This window comes from Canis lupus, chromosome 31 (genome assembly GCF_011100685.1).
Source record: "Canis lupus familiaris isolate Mischka breed German Shepherd chromosome 31, alternate assembly UU_Cfam_GSD_1.0, whole genome shotgun sequence".
Lineage (NCBI taxonomy): Eukaryota > Metazoa > Chordata > Mammalia > Carnivora > Canidae > Canis > Canis lupus.
The window spans coordinates 19587162-19607121 of NC_049252.1; the positions used below are offsets into that span (position 1 = coordinate 19587162).

At 33.4% G+C, this 19960-nt stretch overlaps 1 long non-coding RNA gene across 8 annotated transcripts in view; it reads left to right on the forward strand.

Annotated features, from left to right (window-relative positions):
• LOC111093523 overlaps positions 1-19960 on the forward strand; it is a 321727-nt gene that overhangs the window by 106824 nt on the left and 194943 nt on the right. For 7 of the 8 annotated variants that reach the window (XR_005382195.1, XR_005382197.1, XR_005382190.1 and 4 more), the window contains exon 3: positions 11421-11463. This is a non-coding gene — a long non-coding RNA (uncharacterized LOC111093523). Of the gene's footprint in view, positions 1-9503; positions 9602-11420; positions 11464-19960 lie in introns of those variants that run through there. The other variant, XR_005382192.1, reaches the window with a different exon arrangement.

The following is a 19960-nucleotide window of genomic DNA, read 5'->3' on the forward strand; positions in this document are numbered from 1 at the left end:
TATTTATATAATATATAAATATATAAATTATAATATATAAAATATATATAAATATATAATTTACTCTCAATTCCCTAAACTCTTACACATTATTTGATACAGAGTAGGGACTCAGTAAATATCAGTTGGTTTAATGAAAAAACATTAACTAAACTGTGCAAACAACAGTAACAATACTGTGGAGATAGTCTCCTGAGATAGTCCCAGGGATTCCCACCTCCTGGTATTCATTTCCTGTATATTTACCTCTCCCCTTCAATGTGGGATGAAATTAGTGACTTGCTTTTAACTAATATGACAAAGTTGATGAGGTGTTACTTCCATGTTTAGATAAATAGAAGATTGTGTTAACAGACTGCTTTTGCTCATTCAGTTGAAGCAAGTTGCCTGTTGAAACAAGATGCTCATATGAACAGAAACTGGAGGTTGCCTTTGTCTGGCAGCCAGGAAGTGACTGTTGCCCTCATCTAATACCTCTTGAGTAAATAAATCTTGCCAACAAACATATGAGTGAGTTTATGAGTTGTTTACTCCCCAGTTGAGCTTTCAGATGGAATCCCCACCTCAACCCACATTTTGATTGTCCCCTGGCGAGACACCTGAAACAAAAAACTCAGTTAAGCCATGTCTGTGTTTGTGACTCATAGAAACTATGAGATAATAAAAGTATGTAGTTCCAGCCTCCAAGTTTTAAGGTACTATTATGCTGTTTGTTATAGATAACTGAGACACAGTTTGACCATCAGAATTTTCAAGGGAGTGAGTCTCACAACAAAGCAAAGAAAAACATGATAGTGATGGTGCATAGAGAAGGGAAATGGAACAGAATGATGAAAGTGAAAAGACTGGGTAATCTCTGCCTCTGATTCTGCTATGTTATTTGACTATATTTCTTGACCTTCAATGCTAATAATGATTTCCAGTTTTTTGACAGGTAACTCCTTGCTTTCTTAAGCTAATTTTAATAAGTTATTATTTATTGAAAGCTAACATTAACTAAGACACTGTACATATTTATGTATAATAAAGGTTAGTTTAGGAAGTTAAGAAAAAGAGGAGAAAACCTATGAATATTTGCGATGAGTGATTCTTGAGGATCAAGATAAAACTTTGGAGAAAGTTTAGAAGTAGTGGTTAAATTTAAGAAAAAAAAGATAATATGGAACAAGCAAAATTCAGAGGGATGAGGGAGTGGCACTTGTAGAGGAGACAAGGAAGTGATTCTAATTATTTAACTTACAGGATAAATAAAATCAATGCTATGGTAATTAAGTTGATTAAGCATCACTTTCCATTTTAATGCTCTATGTAGCTCAAATTAGCCACATATTCGTTAGACTCATTTGCATGCATAGGAAGAAACCTGAAATTGGCTTAGCTTAAAAATTAAAGGATTAAGATTTCTTTAGGAATTTTCCTTAGTGTCAAACAATTTTATTGAAAGAAGGTTAAGGGACAAAGATGAACTCAGGGACCACTATAACCCAAGGCTTTGATAATCAAAACTGTATTCCAGGCACTTATCTCTGATTCTCTTATAGTAGTGTGATTCTCTCCAACTGCAGCTCTTCTCCATGAGGCAAGAAATATGGCTACCAACAAGATGATAATTTTATATTGTATACCTCTGGCACTGTCACTGAGAATATCTGACATATGCAAACTCAAATCAAGAGTCCTATAGAGGGCATTCATTAACCCAGATTGAGTAAGGTGTACATAAGTGGACCAATCAGTAACACTGTATGAACACAACTCTAGAGGTGGCAATGGGAATGGAGAACATGAGAGTTCATATATATTTACTCATTTTTAGTGTTAGAAATAGCACAAAGTACATAGGCAGCAAAAGGGAAAATCTGATTAACTGGATTTCATCAAAATATAAACTTTTATGTTAAAGGACACCATCAAGAAAATGAAAAAAAATCTACAAAATGGGAGAAGATATTTGTAAATCATACATCTGATAAGACTCTAATATCTAAAATATATAAAGGTTTCTTACAACTCAACAACAAAAAAGTGAATGACCCAATTTAACAAATGCCCAGAATAGACTTTTCCAAAGATTTACAAATAGCCAACAAGCACAAGAAGAGATGTTCAACATCATTAGTCATTAAAAAAGTGCAAATCAAAATCACAAAAAGATACTGCTTTACACTGGAATTGAAATCATCATCACCATCATCATCATCATCATCATCAGTGTTGGCATAGACGTGAAAAATTAGAACCCACAACTTTGCTCATTGCAATGTAAAATTGTGCAGTCATGTGGAAAGTAGTTTAGTAGTTCCTCTAAAAGTCAAACATAGAATTACTATATCACCCACAAATTCTATTAGATATATACCTCAAATAATTGAAAACAGGTATTCAAACAGTAATCACAATAGCAGTAGTTCATAGCAGCAGTAATTATAATAGCAAAGAGGGGATATCAAATCAAATATGTCCATCAACTGATGAATTGATAAAGAATAGTGGTAAACCAACTCCATTAAATATTATTTGTCCATCAAAAGAAATAAAGTGCTGCCAGGCCACAATGAGGATGAGCCTTGAAAATGTGCCAAATGAAAGAAACCACACAAGTGTCACAAGTAGGATTTTATGTATATGGAACTTCCTGAAGAGGTAAATCCACAGAAACAGAAGGCAGAATAATGGTTTCCATGAGCCTAGGGGATGAGAAAGGAATAATGACCACTTAGTAGTGTAGGGTTTCCTTTTGGGATGATAAAAATGTCTTAGAACTAGAGACAGGTAATGGTTGTACATCATGAATGCACTAAATGCCATGACATAGAACACTTTAAAATGGTTCAGGGATAATTTTATGTTATGTGAATTTTGCCACAATAAAAATTTTAAAAAGAAATGTTGTGAATACTATCACACATATAGGTAATAAGAAACATAATCTGGTTTATTCTTTTCAACTCTTAACTATTAAACATAATCTAAATCATCCAGTAAAAGATATGTACACACATGTTTATGTTTGGAATCAAGTAATATGTATGTGTTTGTGCATATGTGCATTTTAGGTATTATAGGTATATGCATTTCATCTCAATTTAAAAAAATAACGTAGAAGAGTAACCTTATTCTACTTAATTACACAGCCCCATGGTCATAAACTATATCCCTAATTCTAATTATCTGAATTATATTTGGCTGTTCTTAATCACAGGCAAATGGCAAAAAGAACACAGGTATACAACTTTAATCCATATAGCCAGTTTTATCCAAAATCTAGCTGGATTCTGGAGTTGATTGAGAAATACACTTTTATTTTTTTTTAATTTTTATTTATTCATGATAGGCACACAGTGAGAGAGAGAGAGGCAGAGACACAGGCAGAGGGAGAAGCAGGCTCCATGCACCGGGAGCCTAACGTGGGAATCGATCCCGGATCTCCAGGATCGCGCCCTGGGCCAAAGGCAGGCGCCAAACCACTGCGCCACCCAGGGATCCCTGAGAAATACACTTTTAGAAGCACCTGGGTGACTCAGTCTATTGTCTGCCTTCAGCTGGGGTCATGATCCAGGAGTCCTGGGATCGAGCCCGGCATCAGGCTCCCTGCTCAGCAGAGAGTCTGCTTCTCCCTCTTCCTCTTTCACTCATTCTCTCTCAAATAAATAAATAAATTAATTTAAAAAATAAAAATTAAAAAGTACACTTTTAAGTTACCAATATCTATCCTCCTATGCAATGTGCTATGATTTGTCTTGTAACACATTTAATGTAATGCAGTTTGGCTAAATAGAAATGTGATTTTAAAAATTAGAATAGCACTTTATTTTAAAGGAATTTTGCATTTTTAAGCATGCTAGAGAAAACAAGCAGTATTTAAAAGATTCACTCGTTTTTTCACATTTTTGAAGAAATGATTCTGAGTAAAGAAAATTTGAAAACTGTTCAGTAACCCAGATTATAGTTTAATAAATGTTTTCTGAATATTAAAAAATAGTAAGTTGGGATCGCTGAGGAAAGATATTTTCCCTGAAGACAAGACACAAATGCAGAAGGCAATTACTACAGCTTGTCCTCCAAAATATTTGGAGTTACATCATTATTAATGATAACAACCACATAAACTACACATATGAAAGTTATTATTCACATATGTTTGTGTGTGTGGTTCTTATATCATTCAATAGTCTAGCCTTGTATTCAACAAAAATAACAGTCTAAAACTAATATGTTCTGGGATGCCTGGGTGGCTCAGCGATTTAGTGCCTGCCTTCGGCCTAGGGCGTGATCCTGGAGTCCCGGGATCGAGCCTCACATTGGGCTCCCTGCATGGAGCCTGCTTCTCCCTCTGCCTATATCTGTGTGTGTGTGTGTGTGTGTGTGTGTGTCATGAATAAATAAATACAATCTTAAAAAAAAAGACAAAACTAATATGGTCATCTGTTTCTCTCTTTTATATATAATAATTATCTGTATACCATATAATGTATCTATGCACACAGTGATTGAATTTAAAAGCCAAGAAATAACATTTTTAATGATATCCTCATGGTGGAATTTGGTTCCAGGAAAAAATTTTATATGTGACTTTTCAGGCCTGACCATAGATTATTACAAAGGCTTTCGCTGGCAGGTATCCCAGGGCAAAGCACTCTCCCACACCAGACTTGATGTACAGCTAGTACTATAGTCCCTGAAGGGTGTTCGGTCAAGCACTCTGCCCTCCTGGTCAGCCTTGCTGTCTACATATTTCCATTGTTGGCTCAGGCATCTCCATTCCTGCCTCCATTTGATGAGGCCTCTTTTTTTTTTAATTGTTATTTAAATTCCAGGTAGTTAACATAGAGTGTAATAGTTTCAGCTGTGCAAAATAGTAATTCAGCACTTCCATATAACATCCAGTGTTCATCACAAGTGCCCTCTTTAATGCCCATCATCTGTTGTCCCCATTACCTATTTTTACCTTTCCCCCAGGCCACGTCCCCTCTGGTAACCATAGTTAAGGACTGTTTTCCTTCTCTCTTTTTCCCTTTGCTAATTTGTTTTGTTTCTGAAATTCCACATATGAGTGTAATGATATGCTATTTGTCTTTCTTTGACAATTTGGTTTAGTGTAAAACTTTCTAGATCCATCCAAGCCATTGAAAATGGCAAGATTTCATTCTTTTTGTGGCTGAGTAATATTCCACTTCTTCTTTATCCATTCATCTGTTGATGGGCACTTGGGCTGTTTCTATAGTTTGGCTATTGTAGAGAATACTACTATAAACATCTAAGTGTATGTATCCCTTCAAATTAGTACTTTTATATTCTTTGGGTAAATACCTAGTATACCTAGTAGTGCAATTACTGGATCATAGGGTAGTTCTATGTTTTAGCTGTTTGACCAACCTCCATACTGTTTTTGAGAGTGACTGCACCAGTTTGCATTCCTACCAACACTGAAGAGGGTTAATTTTTCTCCACATTCTTCAACACCTTCAATACCTTTTGTGTTGTTGGTTCTGGCCATTTTGACAGGTGTGAGATGATATTGTGGTTATGACTTGTATTTTCCTGATGATGAATGAGATTGAACTCTTTATCATGTGCATGTCAGCCATTTGTGTGTCTTCTTTGGAGAAATGGCTGATGTCTTCTGGCCATTTCTTAACTGGATTTTTTTTGTTTTTTTGGGTGTTGAGTTTGAGAAGTTCTTTATTTATATTGGATACTAATCCTTTATCAGATATGTCATTTGTAACTATCTTCTCCCATTCCAAACGTTGCCTTTTAGTTTTGCTGATTGTTTCCTTCGTTGTGCAGATTTTTATTTTTATAAGGTCCCAATAGTTTATTTTTGCTATTTTTATTTTTTTAATTTAAATTTTTTTCTTTTTATTTTTATAAGGTCCCAATAGTTTATTTTTCCCTTAGGAAACATATCTATCTTTGTTCTCTAGATTTTTATCATTTCAAGTCTCACATTTAAGTCTTTAAATCCATTTTGAATTTATTTTTGTGTATGGTGTAATGAAAATTGTGCAGTTTTATTCTTCTGTATGTACCTGTCCAATTTTCCTAACACCATTTGTTGAAAAGTCTATCTTTTGGATGTTCTTCCCTGCTTTGTCAAGAATTAATTGAAAATATAGCTGTGGGTTCATTTCTGGATTTTCTGTTCTGTTCCGTTGGTGTTTGTGTCTATCTTCAAGCCAGTACTGTAATGTTTAGATCACTACAAATTTATAATATAACTTGAGGTCTCAAATTATGATACTTCCAGTTTTGCTTTTGTTTTTCAAGTTTGCTTTGGAGCTTATTATCTGTGAATACAAAGTTTTTATTATTATTTATGTATTTGAGAGAGAGAAACAGAGATGGTGAAAGTGAGAGTAGAGAGGAGAGGGAGAAGTATGCTTTCCACTGGGCAGGGAGCCAGATGTAGGGCTTGATCCCAGGATCCCTGGTATCATAACCTGAACTAAAGGCAGGAGCCCAAGTGTCTGAGCCACAGAGGCCCCCCAGTGTATATGAAATTTAAAGAAGTGCTTCAGTTTTGCATACAGGATGTACATTGTAGTATGTTTTGGTAGCAATTAGTTACTGTGCCTAAAATATATGTAATCCTGTATAGTACAGCATCATCAAAAGTGATTCTCAAATTATCTAAATCATATGCAAATAATAATGGAAGAAAGTATGAGAAAAACTTGACAAAAAAAAAACCTCCAAATGAGCTAGGAACCCAAAAATTAAAACCGTATTCCATTAAATAATTAGGCAAAAGTATACTTATATTTTTTATTTCAGCACTCTTTCTTTTTCAGTTTTGCTCTATGACTAATGATAAATTATAATTTGCTTGCCTTAATGTTTAGTCCTGAAATAACTTAGTTATTAGCAATTAATATCGAAGACTACAAATGTACTTGGAAAAATATATTGCTTTTAAAGTCATCTATGTGTCTTGCTTTCCTAGGTGTTTTATTTTTTGTTTATACTTTCACTGTTGGCATATGTTTCAACAAACACTAAGTAAAGATGTGCATGAACCTTCTAGTTATATAACCATGAACTTATGGTTTCTCTCCTCTCATTACTCTATTTTTCCTCTAAAAACAAAATATGAATAATGGTGTTTAGTCCTCAGAAATAATTCATTTTGCTTTTTATTTTTTTAGGCACAAAATAGGTACAAAAATATAATAGTGTATTTCTAAGAATATTCTCCAAGTGAAAAGTGAAATGATTAAATATTTTTAAGATGAAAACAATAAAAACAAAAAAAATAATGCTCATTGCACATAATATTTAATTTGATTCATAAAAGACTGAAGAATATTCATATATTTGTAACTAATAAGTAACACTTATTTGGAGCACATCCAGAAACAGTGATATTATTATAGGAACATTCATGATTATCAAAAAAAGGGTGACAAAATGTTTTATCTTCTGGACAGGAAATAACCAAGTGTATTTTAAAAAATCTAAAAAAAAAAAAAAAAAAAAGAATGGAGTGAGTATAAGATGACTTATGAATTGGTTATGTACATTAAATGCCAGCCAGCTGTTTTGCACTGCTCACTCCAAACTCACTGAATAGTTTTCTTTTATATCAGAAGTAATAGAAGTTGGCATAGCTAGGGAAGAAAACGGGGCCCCTGATGATAGTTTGCTACAAAATAAAAGTTACAATCTGATTCTTTTCATTGTTTTCCTAGGTAGAAATTGGTTCAAGCACCCCAAGCTAAATTTCTAGAAAGAATTGGGTATAAAATTTTTGAAGTGAAAACATATAAATGGGCGTATCCCATAGTTACTTGAGGAAGAAAATAAACTACCAGAAAGAAGATAGAATTTAGATACACCCACATTATATATATCATAGTTTTTTTTTAATTTCTTATTCTGATACTCTATACATAAAGCTTATTTAAGATAACTAAATAACTATCATATTACTCTTTTATTTTATTACAATATTTCACTGAAATACAAATACAAGTATTCTTTTTCTGTTAGCAAGTAATTTAATATATATATGTATATATATAATTTACTTCTCAGTTTTCTTTTGAAAATTAAATATTGCAGGGAATGACATAATTGTTATTCTCTATGTTTCTCTTGTGTTTAGAGGTAGAATTAGGCATATTTTCCTTTCCAGTTAATATGATAGGAAAATTGTATGACATTGTAGACTTTTTTATTTTCCATCAATTACCTACTAGCAGAAAGCTATACTATGTCCCTGAGTGATAATTGAATCAGGGAATAGGAAGATGTTAGTGTGAAGAGATTTTCTGATTAATAAATATAATTGAATGTGATAAATCTATATTAATTTCAGCATCCAGAATAAACTATTGTTTAATTAACTTCTTATACATGCAAATTATATTTTATTACATTAAATGTGATAGCAAAGATATATATATATATATGATAGATGCTAGATATATAAATAGATAAATTTACATGCATAAGTTGCAACTGGAACAAAGTTATTTTTCTCAAAAATTATTTTTATTAGTATAGAAGGTCAAAGTAAGCTGATAATTTACAGAAAAATCTCTTGTTGCGATTTATATTTATCAACTTGCCAATGATTATATCCTATCATTGGTATGCTGGTGAAGCTTAACAACTGGCTTTCTGAGGAAAGAAATAATATATTTACTGATTTCGTGCTATAATACTTATCTCAGAGACAATTTTTTTTTATTTTTTATTTTTATTTTTGTAAATTTATGATAGGCACACAGTGAGAGAGAGAGGCAGAGACACAGGCAGGGAGAGAAGCAGGCTCCATGCACCGGGAGCCCGACGTGGGATTCGATCCCGGGTCTCCAGGATCATGCCCTGGGCCAAAGGCAGGCGCTAAACCGCTGCGCCACCCAGGGATCCCCTATCTCAGAGACAATTTGAAGCTACCGACCGACATGACACAACTGATCATGGAGTTGGGAAATTGCTTTCTTGTTTCACCACAACTTCATCTCTGTCTTTGGATTTTGTCAGGGGTTAGTGGGCAAACTGGTCTGTTTGGGATCCCTGGAGCCAGGCACTCTTGTGCCCCTGCACCTCCACTACAGAATTATAGGTATTATGTGCATAAAATTGCTAAATAAATAATAAGAAACAAAAACATAGAATAAATCCCTAATGATCTAATGCATAAGAAGTTAATTGGGTACAACAATTAAATAGACCACTGTGTGAGAGTAAAACATCATCAACATTGACAGATAGTTAGAAAAACAAACATACCAGCAGAGTTTGAAAATATTAACCAAGCTATTAAAATTTCCCCAAATGATCAGTAATTTAAAAAGTCTATAGAAGAGAATAAACTGTTGAAAGAGTTCTAAAAACTAAAAATAAATGATTGTTATGAGTTTTATGATCCAATCCCTTCCTAGATGTCCAAACCCTGCCCCCACCAATTCACTTCTGCTTCATTTTGTTCTATGTCCCCCTATGACTTTTCCTACAGTTTGATGAGCTTCCTCCCATTCCAGAACCTTCTTGCAGTGATATTCTGGAATCCTCTGTCATCATTGAGACACTTACCCTTCCTCTTACTTCAAAGCACTTTTTGTCTGATGTTGCATTATTAGCTTTTTCTCAGGTATTTATTATCTGTCTCTCCCAATAAAATACGAATTCCATGAGGAGAAGTGAATTAGTTCTCTAGTGCTATGCAAGAAATGATCGCATAGAATGGCTAAAAAAGAACACAAATTTATTTCTCAGTTTCCTGAGGTCAGGTTTCTGATCAGATGTTACCTAGGTTTTATGGTCAGGGTCCCAATTAGGCTAAAAACAAGCATGTGAAACCGGGACTATGGTCTCAGAAAGGTCTCAGAAGAAGCATACTCTTCTAAGTCCATTAGGTGTTAGCTTAATTCACTTTCTTGTAGTTCCAGGACTAAGGTCCCTGCCTTCTTACTGGCTGTCTGCTGGGGCCATTCTCAGCTCCTAGAACTCACACAGCATTTCAAGGTCAGCTGGAGAATCTCTTCTTTCATTTTCCTAAGAAGATCTTATATAGAGACCTATATAAGAGACACTATAAGTGTCTCTATAGAGACACTATCTGTAGTATAACAAAAAATATATATACTTGGTTTGTTCCTGGTTTCTGGTACAGAGCTCCTAAAACCCTTGAGATTTCCTGAGAGATAGAAGAAGTGTCTTTTGTATGTTAATGAGACAACATAATTGTTTCGTGGGGAGAGAGGGGGTTAGATAGCTTCAGAAAAATTAACTTCATGATTAGAGGGTCAGAACTTTCAGTTATACTCCCAAAGTCTGGGTAGGGGAGAGTGGTCAGAGATTGAGTCAGTCACCAATAGTCAGTGATCAAATCAATCATGGCTACATAATGTAACTTATGTTTAAAAAGTCAGAATGATAAGATTTGGGGAAGCTTCTGGGTTGGTGAATATATCTATTGGGAGGATGACATATCTTGACTTTCCTGTGTATAGGATCCTTCTGGATCTTACTCTATGTCTCTATTCATCTGACTGTTAATTTTATTGTTTATAATAAAACTGTGTTCATAAATGAGGCTTTTCTGAGTTCTTTGAGTTACTTTAACAAATTGTCAAACCTAATATGTGTTTGTATGAACCCCAAATCTAATCAGCTAGGCAGAGGTATGGGTCACCTGGAGACCCCACTTGCATCTGGCTGTGAAGTTGGGATAATCTTATGGGATGGATCCCTTACTTGACCTAATTCCAAGTAGTTAGTGCCAGAATTGGTTTTAATTATAGCATACCCAGCCGATGTTAGAGAATTGGAGAATCAGTAGTCGTAGGAAAAAAAACAAGCAGTATCTTATCACCTTTGCCATATAACATAACCTAATCAAAGAATTATTGTTATTGATTATTATTATTATTATTATTATTCTGTCATATTGATGGGTCCCACACTTCAAGGGCAGTGAACTTTGCAAGGGCATGTACAATAAGGGGAGGAAATCAAGGATCATCTTAGAATTCTAAGCACAGTAGAGATGGCTATAGGCTAGTCATATAACATAATCTTAAACAGTGCTTGACACATATATGTAGGCTGGCATAGAATTACTTCTTGATTTTTCTTCACTTGGCTTACTGTTTATATAAGCAAAACAATTTTATTTGAAAATAGTTAAAATATTTGAAGTGATTTTAATGGTATATGATGTAGGTAGATACTATCCACCCTGAGGCTGATGCAGTCTTTGCTCTGTGTTAGATTTTAGATACTGGTGCCTGAAAGGTAACCAAAGAAGCATCTAGTTATTTTTTCATCATTTTGATATTTTATGGTAGGTACCTTGAAAAATGTTGTGTTTCTATAAGCTGTAACCTTGTAACCATAGGGAATGGGAGAGATATTATGTACAAATTGCTGATGCCTGTTTTCTAACTATATAAATTCTTCTTTTCTAGTTTTTGTTATGCTTCAGAGACCTCTGAAATTCTACGGCTAGAGGTAAGACTTTTTTTTTTCCTTTTTAAGGTGTGTCAAACAGCTCCCAGGATACTGTTTACCTGGAAATGGAATAGCTTTTACATGCAGTCAACTCTCAAGTCAAAGTTCACAAATAAGTATACAAACACGTAAAAACCATCTGAGATAGTTATCAGCCATTCACTAAAAATGTTTACCAGTTGTCATATGGAAAAATGTTCATATATATGTATATATGTATATTATACATAATGCTTATATATATCTAATATACTTATAGATATGCTTATAGATACATATACATGTATATTAACATATATGTTCATATATGAACATTTTTCCAAATGTTCCATGAATTTGTATATATAAACACACAATTTAATATATATATTAAATTTTGTAAGTAATCTAATCTTATTCCTTTTAAAAAAGGTATTGTAAGTTAAGGATTGATAGTTAGGGGGTAGATGATAATGCTGAGTGTTTCTGAGGATGTGAATCATCTTTAAACCTAATGTATTGTTCTGAATATGTGACCACTGACCCTGAGGCTGAACCATTACTCAAATTTTCCTGAACCTCAACCACTACTTTTAGTGACAAATGGAACAGATTCTACAAACTGCCTCACACAAATAATGCTTTTGGATTGCTTGTTGTGCTCACTTGCAGAGTTGAGAGAACAATTTTTCTTCTAATCCTTAAGGACAAAAATGCATTAGTCTTTCCACTTCTAATCCAATCAGGCCATTTTTCCTCTTGTGAGTAAATGGTTTTGTGGAGTCTGTTGGTCATTATAACCACTGGCTTATGAAAGCTTCAATGCATTTCAGAACTTTTAGATTCTGTAACCTTTAATATAGCACTATGTCTGTAAATAAGTTAGTTCAGAATAAAGCATCCTAATCTTGCTATTACTTTATATAGTTATTTAAAAGTAATACATGTATAACACAATATAGAAAAATAAAAATATTTAAAAGTTTATATAAAATTTATTATATGTAAAAATATTATAATTTTATTAAAGAGTAACATACAACGTTGTTTAAGAGGATGGGCTACAAGTAGTCTGGATTCTGGGTCTAACCTTTTAATATAAAATTTGTATTTTTTAAAACCCTCATTTAATACCTTATATATCAAACACTATACTAAGTACTTTTGAAAATTAGACCAATTAACATTCAATGAAATAGTTTTTACTATTAATGCCATTTTACAAAAGGGAACATGTCCAGTTCAGTAAGTTAGTAGTAACCTAGAAGGGGAGGTTGAAGAAGGTTCTTCCTAGAAGGAAATTCTAATGTCATCTCCTTGCAATCACCAATGGCTACCACTCTATGATCTAGAACTGACTGTCAAGGTGAATATATCCCACTGAGCACTTAAAAGCAGTCCTGGAAAACCTTTAATGAAATTGCTAATGAGATTTCTCAATCATTGTCATTGTACATTAATACAGAAATAAATAATTTACTTATTTTCAATCATCTTACATTGTAGAACCCTTAGAGATACCTCAGAATTCTGGTTTGATATACTTTATTCTAGAGCTAAGCAAGTTACCTAAATTCTTACCAGGATATTACGTTTCTTCCTATTTTCATTTTATTTATAGGAGATAACCTTTAACAATTTCTTAAAATTATTAGGAACTCATTTTCATAGTTTTAATGCAAATAAATCATATAATTACTTTAATATCCCATACATTTAAATAGAATTTGGGAAGGGGAGGGTCTGGCGGTGCAGTTGGTTAAGCATCTGCCTTCAGGTCAGGTCATGATCCCAGGGTCCTGGGATAGAGCCCAGAATTGGGCTCTCTGCTCAGAGGGGAATATGCTTCTGTATCTCCCTCTGCCCTCCCCCCTGCTAGTGCTCACCCTCTCTTGCTCTCTCTCTTAAATAAATAAATAAACTCTTTTTTTTAAAAATTGAATTTTTATCCTAAATGTGATCAGTGGGATCATGATACTGTGAGTTTATGATTCAGTATTTATACATATTGACAAATGATTGCCACAATAATTTAAATAACAATTGCCACCATACATAATTACAAATTTTTTAATGTGTGATGAGAATTTTCACGATTTTATTTTATTTTATTTTATTTTTTTAAATTTTATTTATTTATTCATGAGAGAGACAGAGAGACGCAAAGACATAGAGGGTGATGCAGGCTCCTCGCAGGACCTCAATGCAGGACTCGATCCCTGGATTGGGATCACGCCCTGAGCTGAAGGCAGACACTCAACTGCTGAGCCACCTAGGCAGTCTAACTTTTAAGATTTTGAGGAAATATTTATGGCTGGAATCTTACAATATTTGGAATTTGATTCAAAATATTGAATGGACAGTGAACATTGAAATAATATAGATCAAGTAAAAGTGCAATATGTTGTTAATTGCCAAAAGAGGTAATGAAGTTCACCTATGTTTTATTCATTTTATAGATATTTCATAATTTTTCATAATACAAACAAACAAGAATACAAAACAAAAATGATATTGAGTGCTTAACCATCCAGTTTAGAAACATTATCTCGGGATCCCTGGGTGGTGCAGTGGTTTGGCGCCTGCCTTTGACCCAGGGCGCGATCCTGGAGACCCGGGATCGAATCCCACATCAGGCTCCCTGCATGGAGCCTGCTTCTCCCTCTGCCTATGTCTCTGTCTCTCTCTCTCTCTCTCTGTGTGACTATCATAAATAAATAAAAATTAAAAAAAAAAGAAAGAAACATTATCTCATCTGGTAAGACTCAAAAAGATTGGCAAAAATAAAAATAAAGTAAAATTGCATGCACCTGCTTTATCATTTTTAAAAATATTTTATTTATTTATTCATGAGACACACACACACACACACACACACACACACAGAGGGAGAAGCAGGCTCCATGCAGGGAGCCCGATGTGGGACTCCATCCCAGGACCCCAGGATCACGCTCCGGGCCCAAGGCAGGAGCTAAACCACTGAGCCACCCAGGCGTCTCAACTTTGTCATTTTATTAATAGTAAACTCCTTGTTAGAGAATTTTTTGTTTATTTCTGTTTTTATTTTAAGTAATCTCTTCAGCTAATGTAGGGCTGAAACTCATTTCTTATGTCTTTCCTCTTCTTATAGGACACAGTAATACTGGATTAGGATCCCACCCATATAATCTCATTTAAAAGTTGCTACCTCTTTAAAAGCCTTAGTTACAAATGTAATGGTGAGGGAGAGGGAGCTAGGGCTTCAACATATAATTTTGAGATGACATAATTCAGTATATAACTATGTATATGGACTTGGCAATGCACATGTTTATTTGATTTTAAACATACATTTTCATATTTAAGAAATGGGAAATTATTAAAAAGTAATTTGCATTAAAAATCTGATTGTCTATTGCTCCAAAATTTATTTTTACTGTATTATGAATAACTGGCATTTGATAAGATACTCTATTTTCTATTATTTATTTTTTCAGGATGCAGTGCCAGCGTTTTTAACATACTTGCCTGTTACAAAATTCAAAATCATTAATTTTATGTCTCTACTTAAATGATGGATGATTTTATAGCCCCTCTCTCCTATAGCACTCATGTCTACTGTACACCTATATTTTTTTAACTATGAGGAATTCCTAGTACCACTTCTAATGAAAACTGCTTCCCATTTGAGTCTCATGAACTGTGAAATATAGTTTGGATACAAGGAACAAGATAAATAGTTTTCATTTGTAGCCTACAGATAATGGTTTGTTCTTCTCTGGGAACTAGTAAATCCAAAAAATATCCTGACATAAATTCTTCATTCTTTTAATAACAATAGGCATTCAGGTGGATGAATGAATTCCTTCAGATTCCATGTGATGTGTAAGACCAAATCTTATCCAAAATGTAATGCTTCAGACAGCATTTATTATCAGTCCTTTACTTAGGATTTAAAAGTACAGCCTTTTAAAATAAAAACAATATTTGAAAATTATTTGTGAATAATTTCTGGATCTTAAATATTTATTTTCTCAATAGTGACTAGTAATAATAATTATCATATATATCTCTTTGCTCTTTAGTTTTAGACTGAGAAAATATGTTAAATTACTTCTGTGGAAAAGTAAGGCCAATAAAGTTTTGATGTTGAACTACTGTTACTTCCACCCTATATGTGACTGACGTAGCATAGAATTATGTGGAAATCAAGATGTCACCACTAATTATGTGAATTAAAGAAAAGAGACCAGCGTCTATGCATAATTAGTTTATTAACTCCATTGATATGGATCAATCTTATCAAATTATTGGTTTTGTTCACATATTCTTATCTCTTTTATTTTACTACAATATTAGTTCTTTTTCAACAATGTTGCCAAAACAATTCAATAGGAAAAAATCATTTTTTGAGTAAATTATACTCAAATATCACTTGAAAAAGAATAAAATTGTATCCCTATCTCAAATCATATATAAGGTCTATCTCAGAAAGTGTCATAGAATTATATCGAACAGTGAAAATACTGAATTTTTAAAAAGAAATATAGCGGTATATCTACATGACCTTGGACCAGGCAATTTTTACTTTGATAAGATATCAAAAGCACAAGTGGCAAAAACAAAACAAAACAAAAACAAAACAAAACAAAACACAAATTTGACCTTGTCTATAAATATTTGTAGGTTATATATAAATAATTTCATTTCTCTTAAACATATAAATTAATGATTTAACTTCCCCATTCAACTATTTTGAAAAGTCAATAATACAAAAAACTATTAATGTCAAGACATTAAAAATTTCACATATAAAGAAATTTGCTAAACACTTCTGCTATCAAGAACAATGAATTTCCAGCAAATAACTAGCTGTTTTTATAAAGAACTACTACTTTAAGTAGTATAATATGTATTAAAATAGACAAATTCATCAAATATACATTATTAATTTTTAATTTTTTATCAGTACTTTATACTAGTGGGCCTAAGACTATAGAATGTCTTGTTTTAGGAAACATACTTCCTGATTTCAAAATATATTAAAAAGCTACAGTAATCAAAACAGTATGGTACCAGCATAACAACAAACAGTATAACATCATAGTGGAATAGATTGGTATAACAATAAGCATAGCAATAGACCAATGGAACAAAATAAAGAGCCCAGAAATAAATCCACACTTAATGATTATCTGATCTTCAACAGGGTACCAAGAACACTTATGAAAGGATAGTCTCTTCAATAAGTAGCATTGGGAAAACTGGAAATACACATTTAAAAAGATAAAATGGGTGAAGGGGAGTGAGAAATACAGGCTTCCAGTTATGAAATGAATAAGTCATGAGAGTAAAAGGTACAGCATAGGGAATATACTCAATGATATTATATAGGTATTGTATGATGGCAGCTATACTTGTGATGAGCACAACCTAATATATAAAGATGTTGAATCACTAAGTTGCACATTTGAAACTAATGTAACATTGTGTGTCAACTATATGCAAATAAAAAAAGTTTAAAAAACTTAAATTGGACACACACTACACATAAACATTAAAATGGATTAAAGACTTAAATGTAAAGTCTGAAACCATAGAAATCCTGGAAGAAAACATAATGGAAAAGATTCTTGACATTGGTCTCATTAATGATTTCTCAGATATGACATCAGAAGTCTAGGTATCCAAAGACAAGTAGACAAACTGATACTACATTAAACAAAAAATCTTTTGCACAGGGATCCCTGGGTGGCTCAGCAGTTCAGCACCTGCCTTTGGCCCAGAGCATGATCCTGGAGTCCTGGGATCAAGTCCCGCGTCGGGGTCCTGGCATGGATCCTGCTTCTCCCTCTGCCTCTCTCTCTCTCTCTCTCTCTCTATCAAGAATAAAAAAAAAAAAAAAATCTTAAAAAAAAATCTTTGCACACCAAAGGACACAATAACAGCACAGAAGCAGCCTTCAGAATAGGAGAAAATATTTGCACACCATATGTATGTGAAGAGGATTATTTCCAAAATATATAAGGAACTTCTGCAGCCTAAAAACAAAAATCAAATAATCCCATTAAAAATGGCCTAAGAAACTGAGTAGACATTTCTCCAATAAAGATATACAAATGGCCAACAGGTATATGAGAAGATGCTTAGTTTCACTAATTGTCAGGGAAATGCAAATCAGAAACACAGTGAGATACTACCTCATGCATGTTAGATTTCCATTATCAAAACAAAACAAAACAAAACAAAACAAAACAAAACAAAAGCAAACCCAAAATATAGTGTTGACAAGTTGTGTGTTAGAACCCTTGTGGATCATTGGTGGAAATGTAAAGTCGTACCACAACTATGGAAAATGGCATGGTGGTTCCTAACAAATTTTAAAAATATAAATACCATATTATCCATGAGGTCCACCTCTGAATATATACCTAGAAGAATTGGAATCAGGATCTTGAAGAGATATCTACAGTACCACATTTAATGTGTCCTTGTTCACAATAACCAAGATATGGAAATAATTCAAATGTCCATCAACAGAAAATGGATAGAGAAAATGTGATATACACATACAATGTAGTATTATTCAAACAAAACAGTTGGAAATCCTACGATTTGTGACAATATAAATGGACTTGGGAGATATTATGCTAGTGAAATAGAATAGTCACAGAAAGAGAAACACTGAATGATTTCTTTTATATGGAGCATCTAATATAATCATAGGTACAGAAGGAGACAGTAGAATGGTGATTACCAGGGGATGGAAGTATAAGAGAGGAGGAGTATTCAATGGTTATAAAGTTACAGTCATACAAATGAGTAAGAGATCTGATCTACAATATAGTGCCTAGAGGGAACAATGAGAAATTAGAATTTTATTAAGAGATCTCATGCTAAGTGTTCTTGCCAACACCACCAAAAACAAAGCAAAAAAAAAAAAAAAAAAAAAGAAAAAAGAAAGAGAAAGAAAAAGAAAGAAAGAAAGAAAGAAAGAAAGAAAAAAGAGAGAGAGAGAGAGAAGACATGAGAAGTTTTTGGAAATGATGAATGTTTATTACCTTGATTGTGATGGTGTTAACATGAGTATATATACATATGTCCAAATGCACCAAATTGTATACATTAATTATGTGCAGTTTTTTTGTGTGCTAAGTATACTTCAGAAAAACTAGAAAAAAAGAAATATATTAGGGTGAGTCCTTTCACCATTTTTATTTTTCAGTGTCTTTCTTAGTCATTGTGATAACTGACTTTTAAGTAATTGTTCTTGGGTTTTTCCTGACTCCCAAGTAATTCCATCAGGCAATGTCCTCAGTGGTTTATGGTAAAAGGAACAGGCTGTGACCATGAAATATTCTGGGCCTTCTGCCTACACTCTCATTAGAATATCTATCCTTTATCTATTTGACACATTGGACATATGCTAAACAATTGTATAAAGAAAGGATTTATCAGCTTCGAAAATGCTTGAAGATGCACAGTTGAGAATATAAAGTACTTTATTGTAATATGAAGAAATTAGGTTTGAATAAAACAGGGGGGGCATTTTTTTCTCAAAGTCTAAATTTATGAAGTCCATGTAAAATGAATTCAATTTGTGGTTTATGGTTAAGGAAATTTTTTTTTATTTTTGTTCATACTGTGATCATTTTCAAGATTAGCCCTCTTTCCAATTAACAATACAAAGACTTCAACTACAAAGATTTCTACAGACCTGCCAGAAATTGAGATATTAGTGTTTGTTTTTCTGTTAGCAATTCTAAATTCTAATATCTGAGCACTCTCCTGGTGTCTCTGAGAATAAAAGAAATATATAGAATTGTCTGTTCAAGAATCCAGTTTGCTGGCTTAATAGAAATATAGGCTATAGAGTTTGTTAGAGGTCACACTGAAGAACCACATTTGCTCTTTCAATTAGCACCTGCAAGTATCACAGAATACTCTAAATCTATCCATTCCATCAGTATCATATGTTATCATCCCTAGCCAAATGCAATATTGGATATGTACAGTCTCAGAACTAATACTTTGAGGGGTTTTATTGATGAAGTAGATCATCTATTGCTTCATTTCCTTACTGTTATGTCATTAGAAGATGGAGGAGGGACAGTAAACTATCCTCCAGACTGAGAAGGTACTTGAAGACCAAGAAACAAAGGAAGCCTTAACCCTTTTCCCAGATTTTTATTTAAGGTAACTTAAATAAACAGGCAAACTATCTGATACTATGTAGCCATTCTCTGCCCATCAACTAGACCTTAACCCACAGCTTTCTTAGAGTAAGAGGAATCATTATGGTGAGGTCAAAGGTTAGTTACCTAAAGTTACCTGTCATCTACCAAAGAATTTCTACTAATTATCTCAAGTGCTGTCTTCTGTGTACCAATCATCTCTACTGGTTATCTAAAGTGGATCCTTCTGTGCACCATGCTAGGGAAAATCAAAACAAACCTTCCCAAATTCTGGCCAGGACATACATTAACCTCCAAGAGGCCTAAAATTCATAGTCCTGAGGGAGGGCATTTCATGGGGATGA